This window comes from Lucilia cuprina, chromosome 3, assembly GCF_022045245.1.
Source record: "Lucilia cuprina isolate Lc7/37 chromosome 3, ASM2204524v1, whole genome shotgun sequence".
In the NCBI taxonomy this organism is placed as follows: Eukaryota; Metazoa; Arthropoda; class Insecta; order Diptera; family Calliphoridae; genus Lucilia; species Lucilia cuprina.
This window is the reverse complement of record NC_060951.1, coordinates 24,588,930-24,597,887: the sequence shown is the minus strand read 5'-3', so window position 1 is coordinate 24,597,887 and position 8,958 is coordinate 24,588,930.

Below are 8,958 nucleotides of genomic sequence, written 5' to 3'. Positions count from 1 at the left end.
ACCCAGGTGACCAACCATTTTAACATGAGCTTGTCCTATGAGGAAGTCAATCGTCACTCTACCTCTTACAAAGATACAGTCAAAAGATTGTCAAAAATAGTCAAGGGATGGTAATCTCCAAATGGGTTCTTGGGAGTCAGTCACATTATTAGCTATTTAACTGGAGCTACTTTTCTTACTATAAAACTAGGACGTGGACATGTTCTAGGATAGTGACGGTTTACGTTTATTCTTGATGAATGGCCCAAAACTTGTGAATTGGAGCCAACAGGTGGTAAGATATTAATGGAAATAAAGGTTAAAAATTTCAAGTGTTTACTCTCTAGAACACTATGGGACATCAATGTGACGATTGATCCGAATGAAATAAATTTGAGTCAACCAAAGTAAAAATCATTTATCCAAAATATGGGTAAACTACTTTCGGAAGTTCAATAAAACGAAAACAACTTTTAAGAGTCTAATCTCTAGATTACTTGGAGACAGTAAAGAGACGATTGCCTCCGCTCTCGCTTACAAAGGGGACACTAAAGTGATGACCGTCTTCATTCTCGATTACAAAGAGTTTATTTGTGACGAAAGACCAAAAACATACGAATTGGAGTCATCCAGGTGGTTAACTATTGGTGGAAATTACTGTCTTTTTCGTATGCATTGACTCTTTATCGAAATGCTGGGATGTTATCGCTTTGAGAGTGTAATCATTTGCAGTGAAGTGGTAAGTTCACAAAGTTCGTAATATTTCTGTGCTTTTGACAGATCGCTACGTTAAAATAGTAATACTGGAATATTATCTTTGGAAGGATCTGATTAGTTCAAGATCAATAGAAATCAATTTGTTTTGCTCCTAAATTAATGATATGAATTTACACTTAATTGAACTCAACATCGTAGATCAGTAGGTGTGGTTATTTGCCATATGGTTTAGTTTTTTACAGACCTGATAAGCCATGGAACATCAGAAATGATCGTTGGTTGTATTAATGATAATCAGACCATAAAACAGGAAAGTACATAGTGTTACTGATATATCAAAACTAGGCATCTTTCTTAAACGTCTGGTCATAAATATTCGGAAGTCACAGCATCAAAGAAGCCAAGTTGAACATGAAAATCATATGAAAGACTAGAATAAACCAACATCTACCGGAGTCAAATCATACCATTATAATAGTAGTTAATGCATTAGTTAATTAAAGAAATATATAAAGAGAATTCACTCAAATTAACTGAAATCTGATAAAATTGCAACTTCCGGATTCTAAAACCAACATGGAGATCTATTCACATACTACTAATATAATTGTTTCGATCTAAAGATAAACATTTAAACACATTTCTTAATTTCGTTTGACCACCCCTGCCTAAAAAAATGAGTGAGTGTAATAGTCATCACGTGCTTAATATTTATTAAAAACCAAAAACAAACTAACTACTTCCATGCGTCGTTCAACTGACAACAAAATTGTTTTCATTTTTTATATACAATTTTTTTTCTACTATTTGGATGTGGGAGTTTTCAATTTCAATCATTCAACAACAACTACAATATTTTTAGCAAAAAATATCTATAAAATGTCTAAATATGAATGAAACTTAAACTCCATAATAAAAATAATAAAATACCAAAACCTAAAACCATAGTACTAAAATAACCTAATGGGTCTATACATCTACATATGTTTCTATGAATGATTGTATGTGTGGAAGGAATTTATGTGGCTGTGTGTTTGCCGTTTACAAATTTTTGCACACTTTAAAAGGTGCTTCCGTTGATGTGGTCGTTCATGTTTGTTGATTTGATTTGAATAATGATGATGATAATGTTGTTGTTGTTGGTGTGATGAACGTCCAAATGAAGGTGTTAGTAGTATTTAGTTGTGATGTATAATAATAATGATGTTGTAGAAGACTGTGGTGTGTTTACTTTGGGGCATTCTCGTTACTGTGGTGTTGGTAGTGGCATAAATGTGGTGGCGTTATTTTGATAACATTTTGTTTACAGATTTTTTTCTTTTTATTAAAACTTTTTATTTGTGCTGAAAGTGACTTACAGATGTTTTACAGGGACTGAGAATAATGAGACCAACTGATTTTAATGTTGTATTTTATAAACGGCTACATTTAAAAACCCTTTAGTTCCACTTTCAATAGCACCTTAGTTAGTTAGCTATTTAGTTAGTTAATTAGTTAGTTAGTTAATTAGTTAGATAGTTAGTTATTTAGCTAGCTACCTAGCTATTAAGTGATTTAGTTGGCAGGATTGGGGGGTAATGACTACATTTTCAATTGCAATTACATTTGAAGTAGTTGAAATTGAAGCTTTACCAATTACAATTACTTGTAATTGAATTTTTGACAATTACAATTACTTATAATGGTCACTGAAGTTTTGCCAATTACAATTACTTGTAATTGTGAATTTAGTTCCTTATAATAACATGTAATTTGTAATTAGTAATATCTTAATGACAATTACAAGTAATTTCAATTGGAAACTTTAATTACAATCACAAATAATTATAATTGGCAAAACTTTAATTACAAGTAATTGAAATTGGTTATTGGTCACTTACACATTACCAGTAATTGCAATCGAAACAATTTCAATTACAATTAAAAGTATTTGTAATTGGTTATTACCCAATTACACATTACAAGTAATTGAAATTGACCATGTAATAAATTACTTTCTGTAATCATTACCCTCCATGGCAGTTAGTTAGTTAGTTGTCTTCTTTATCAACAACTATTCTACATTGTTGGTCCCATTTATTCCTTTAAACGCTGCGGTACTTTTCTGACTACAAAAGCAGCTGACTGTGTAAATATTCTTTTGATACAAGATTACAAGATACCATCCACAGCATAATCAAATTTCCTCTAGTCATTAAAATCATTTGTAAATATTTTGCTTTAACTTATTCTTACATTTTGTTGTTGTAGGTGTTTTTTTCTACTTCTTTCATTTGTTGTTTCTTACCATAATAATTTAATAATAATAAACACCATATATTTTACATTATTTAATGATTATTTGGTTGGTTTACCTTTGGCCAAAAATCTAAGACTTGTAAGAATTAAATTTGCTTATGGCTAAACGAAGTTTGTAATACAAATAGTAGTAAAGGCCCGTAATTTGATTAAAAAGGGGGAATTTTTAATTTGGTGAAGATAATTACCTGTCAGCTTTTATATATATCTTCGTACATAAATAAAAAAATATTTATGTGTGAGACCCGTGTTCGTTCGTTAGTTCTTTCTTTTTCCATTCATTAGTAATCGTACTAAATATGTAAATCGGAAATAATTTATGTAAAATTCTATAACCAAAATTAGAAAGCTGTCTTGAACTTCAGCAACATCATTAGTAACAACATTTGCCAAATTTGTTGTCATTTATATTAGTGATGACTAACTAACTGAATGCGTAAAATTATTTAGACGCTTAAGTGGGAGTTACTTTACGAGTACAGATATACATACATACATTTCCTAATTGATTTTCTTTTGTATTGAATTTGTTTGAGCTGTCCCAAGTTGGTATTCAAAATTAGTTTATTTTATAATAATATTGTCATTTGAGATTAGTAAAATATTAGTGGAATATGAATAATTTTTATTTCATATTTCCATTATACTCTAAAGCTAATTAATATCTATGAATGGTGAATATAAATTAACTACATTATATGGAGAACATTTTTTTATCCAGAAATATATTGGGCAGATCACACATATTTATAAACAGGACAAAAATATCGCCAAAAAATAATTAGATTGAAACAAAAACTTGAAACTTTCAGGATTGCACATAAAGTGTAGCGAAGTATCAAGCTTACTAAGACCACTTCGTTATCTATCAATTTGGATCAGAGCCCAAAATAAGTTTTATATTATTCAATTAATTGATGGTTAAAATTCAGTTATATACACTTTTTTTCGAGGTAAAAATCATCAAAAGACTCTGGCACACCTAACCTTTGATTGTTGCCAGGAGTGCGATACTTTAACACGCTAAAAAACCTCTATCTCCAATCCAAAAATCCCCTTGGGACTACCGTAAGGCATTTCTTCACAGGGTGGGGAATGGTAGAAACCTACACCAGGTTAATTGGATTCTTCTTCGAATCTCCTCTTCTCTACGAAGTTCTACTAGAACCAATTTAACGTAATGACATACACTATTCCAATTTTCTAAGGATGTCAGTATAATTCTTATTATGTTATCTGGCCTGACCCTACATTCTACTTGGTCTTCTAGAGCTGCTCTTTCATTTCGAAATCTTGGACATATAAAGAAAACATGCTGTGCATCTTCCTCTATATTAACACAGTGAGGACAGAATGGATCCAGGTCACGTTTGAAACGATACAGGTATGATTTGAAACACCTGTGTCCACTTAACATTTGAGTAATATAAAAATGTAAATCACCGTGGCGTCTACCGATCCAGTCCTTAATGCATGGGATTAACTGGTACGTCCACCTTCCTTGTTTGATTTTGATCAGCGTATCTGCCAGTTGTCCATACTTATATCTCTCGACATTTGAGCTTGCCTCTGTTGGCAAGCTTGAAGGTCTATTGGTATTAACCCAGCAATAACAAAAGCTGCGTCATCAGACACAGTGCGAAATGCTGAACATACACGTAAGGCTACGAGCCTATATACTGATGTAATAAGTTTTGCATAAGATGAAATCTCAGTGAATCTGCCCATATTGAGGATGCATATAGGATAGTACTTTTCACTGCCTCGGAGAGCATTTTTCTTTGTAGATACTTTGGTCCTCTTGTATTCGGCATTATTCTAGATAGCGCCAGGCTCGTGAGATTTTGAGCTTATATACTGAATGTGGTTTTTAAACGAGATATTTAAGATAAGGCTTGGTATCTATGCAACATGATCCAATGTTGAGCTTCAACGTTTCTATTGTTCTCCGACTACTTATTAGGAAGGCTTCAGATTTATGATCCGCCAAGGTTAATCCCACTGAAAAGAGCCATGATCGCACAATTTGTACACTAGCGTTGCAAATAATTTCAGCTTCCTCTAACTGTTTTGCCACACAAACTAACGCTATATCATCCGCAAAGCGAATGATAGAAACTCGTAACTATAATGATAGATTGTTTTGTTGACGAGTTTCAAAGTCTATAATCATGTCTAGTCCATTGCAATTTTTGTGATTTTAGGTTAGGATACGTGGGTTGCTCGCAAAGGTCTTGTGGCCCATTGTGATACCTTATACTTAATTGTAGTTCCTTTATGTTAAAAGAGTAGTTTACATCCCTAATTTCGATGACTTCTTAGTTGGTTCGGTATCCGTGAATTAGTTGTTAATAAGTGAATTTTGACCTTTCTCCCATTTTTGAAGGGAGTTTGTATGGGGGCTAGGGTCAAATGAGGCCTGAACATTGCAAAAATCGCCAATGTCATTAAAATTTCTATAAAACTAAGTTTTGCCGTCTTTTTTTGGCATAAATTAACATTTAACTTAATTATGAGCCCAAAGGCCCTGTTCGGTGGGCATGGTTGTATGGGGGCTAGGCGAAATAATGAACCGATTTTATCCATTTTCAATAGGCTTCGTCCTTGGGCCAAAAAAAGAGTATGTGCTAAATTTCATCCAATTATCTTTGCGACCTGTACCTTGCGTACAAGATTTACATGGACGGCCAGCCAGACGGACATAGCTTAATCGACTCAGCAAACGATTCCAAGCCGATACTTTAAGATTTGTATTTTTATTTGTTACTACTAAAGTGGTGAAGGGTGTAAAAATGTATTATAAATGTTTTGATCTCTATGTTTAGTCTAAAGTCCATGTAACACTTTTCTAGTTTTTGTTACTATTTACATTAAGAAGCTAGCCATACAGTTAGTCATTCTTGACTGATCATTATTACCCTTGTTTTATCCATAGGATAACAAAATAATTTAATTCAGATACAATTTCTAAGTCTGGTGAGTTTGCATTTTTTCTGAATATTCATTTCTGATTATGCGCACCCCAGTTATTTTTTTTTTTTTTTTTTTTGCAAATAAATATTTAATTTCATCACGCAAGTTCATCAACAAAACTCATCTTTTTCACGCTGAGTTTAATACTAAAAAAATTAATTTAATGAATTAGAATAAATTATCTGTATGCATATATATTTGTATGAAATACACTAGCTTCTTTTTTATAATAATAAAAATGTAAAGTTACGTTTAGTACCTAATGATTAATATTGTAATAAATGTATGCAAATTTATGAAAAACATTCTAAATGTTTTGCCATAAATCATTCAGAGATAAAGATAAACTGTTTCATTTTAAATTAGCTGCAATATATAGTACTGCCAAAGTACTTAAGTTTAAACTGAAATTATCTTACTTTAAGACAAACGACATTTTAGTACGCCCTTTACGCTTCTTTTTAATACTATAAAGTAAAAAACCCCATGTAAATAATTTAAATTAAACCAAGTGCTAAAGCAGCTAATGATCACTTTCACTTACCCCTCATGTCAACTTAAGAAATGCAATACGTATCGTACGGGAAAAGTTGAAGCAGTGAATGTAGTAGGTAAGAATCGCAACCATTGTTGTCGTAGTACTTGCAGTATAGTACAATTACAAAACCTTTTGCATGGAATGTTAACCCCTTCTTTTAAACGAAAATAAGTCTGTCGTGTGTTGCATATTTTGTTAATATTTTTTTTTCATTTATTTGAGAAGGGAAAAAATGCTTAAAACACCTTGCATTTTGTTTAACCGTTAGTGAGTGATATTGCTTTTATTAAAGAAAGAAATAACATCTTAAAACTTTTGTATTGTTTTTCCAGAAGTATGTAGTAAGACCTATTCTGATCTATGTTCTGACTAAATGTAAACAATAAAATAAAACAAGATCAGATTTTACACTAAGACGAACATTTTGGATGACAGGCCTGTATATCTTGGTTTCCAAAACTGAACGTAGTTAGTTAGGTTAGCTTGATATGAAGATGTATACTACATCAAATCCTAAGAAATACACATAGGCCACTATTAGGCCTGTTGTGTACTTATTTTCGCGGAAAATGTTTGTTAGTAAAAACGAAAACATTAAGTTAGTTTTTTAATGAATGCATTATCTTCCGATGTTTAGAAACTCAGTTCTCCGAATGTAACTCCGAAGAATTCTTTAATCAGTATTCGTGTGAAATGTAATATTACTTCTGAGAACTTTGAATCAAATTTCGTAAGAGTTTTACTGCACATCACATGGTCTACATACTGGCGTGGATCCACACTTCCAATTGTGTATAATTGTGAACGTTATAACTCTCAAGATCTTTGAGGTTCTACACACCGTTTCATCATTCCAAGAGGCCTTATAGAATCTTTTGCTCATATTTTTTTATTCACACTTTTGTTGTGTCTAATGGTTTTGCGTTTGTCTAGTTAACTATCTCGGACTCAGTTCCCTTTTAAGTTAAGTAAATTCCCTCTTTCGTTGCACACTATCAAAATGATGCTGAAAGTATTCGGTTAAAGCATTCATATAATTCAATACAGCTTTAGACTTAACATTATCAAACGATAATTGTGTTCTGGCTGTCGGTAAATATGTTAACCCCTATTGGCGCCATATGTATTCTAATCCAATTGATAGTGTTTTTATCAAGTAAATGGCGGTATATTTCTATTTCTGTGTCTTCAAAATAGAACTCAAGGCCCATTTTGGCCCACAATTTAGTGACATCCGAGTACCATCGGATTCCTGAAGGTATTGTAATGTTCCTCTTGACCAGGATATGCAATATGATGGGATTAGTGTTTCAAAGTTTACTATGTCTTTGTCTGGTATGCGATCGTGCACGTCCCATGGTTGAGTTTAGCAACCCTAGGTATCTCCGCTGTTGCCTAAAGTGATGAGACGTTATATAAGTTTTAATAGGTGGAATATCTAGTTTGCTTAAATCCCAATAGCAATTTGATTTTAAACTATTTGTGCAGATTATTAACCCTTTCACGCACAAAACTCAACTGCTGTATTTTTTATGGATATGACTTTAACACACACTTAATTTTGAGGTATATTGATAATTTTTGATAAAAAATGGAAAATTTGTTTTCGAAGGATATCAAAGGATATTATCATTTTTAGTATGTAGTGACATCAAATTCTAAAAAATAACTCATTTTTCTTTGGAAGTAAACATTTACTGCAGCTGTGTACTCAAAATTACGTTCAAAATCGAGAAAAATTAAAAAATCTTAGGACACCGGTGTCCCGTACACGTGAAAGAGTTAAAGTGTACGCTGTTATTAAACTTTTATACATCAAATGTGTCACAGTAGGACTAATGCCCTATTTCATAAATATGGATTTCCTATGCAGCACCCGGCACCGACGTCCATTTTTAAAAATCTATGAGGTGTCTCTATTTTAATTTCCGGTCAAGGATTACACATAACTCTGCCACCAATATCTTTTTGCCTAAGACACAGGGTTCAAAATAAATTTTGCTATTTTTTTTTTTTTTTTTTGTGAAAATAGAGATTTTTGTCTTTTCAGAAAAATCTGTCACAAAATCTTGAGCCCAGCACAAGGCTGTATTCTGTACAGATCTCCCTCATCGAAGAAAGCAATTGATCATGATCGATATCACCGGACACTTGTAAACGTTTCTAATTTAGCATCTATATAATCATTATTTCGGCATTGAAAATTGATCTGTCCTAAACGGTTCTTTAGTACCGTTCCAAACATTGTCCAATTAGCTTTATACTTACTCCTTTATCGGCTTTGGTCACGACCGTACGACGGTCTAAAAAGTAGTGCTCGTTCGAAACATTCCAAAACCTAAATTGCGATATTATTAACATATGACGAAGGAAGCATTATTAGTTCAATGTGATCAAGTTGAAATTTCAAACATTTTCTATTCCATAAACCAAGGGTTAAATACTTAATGTTT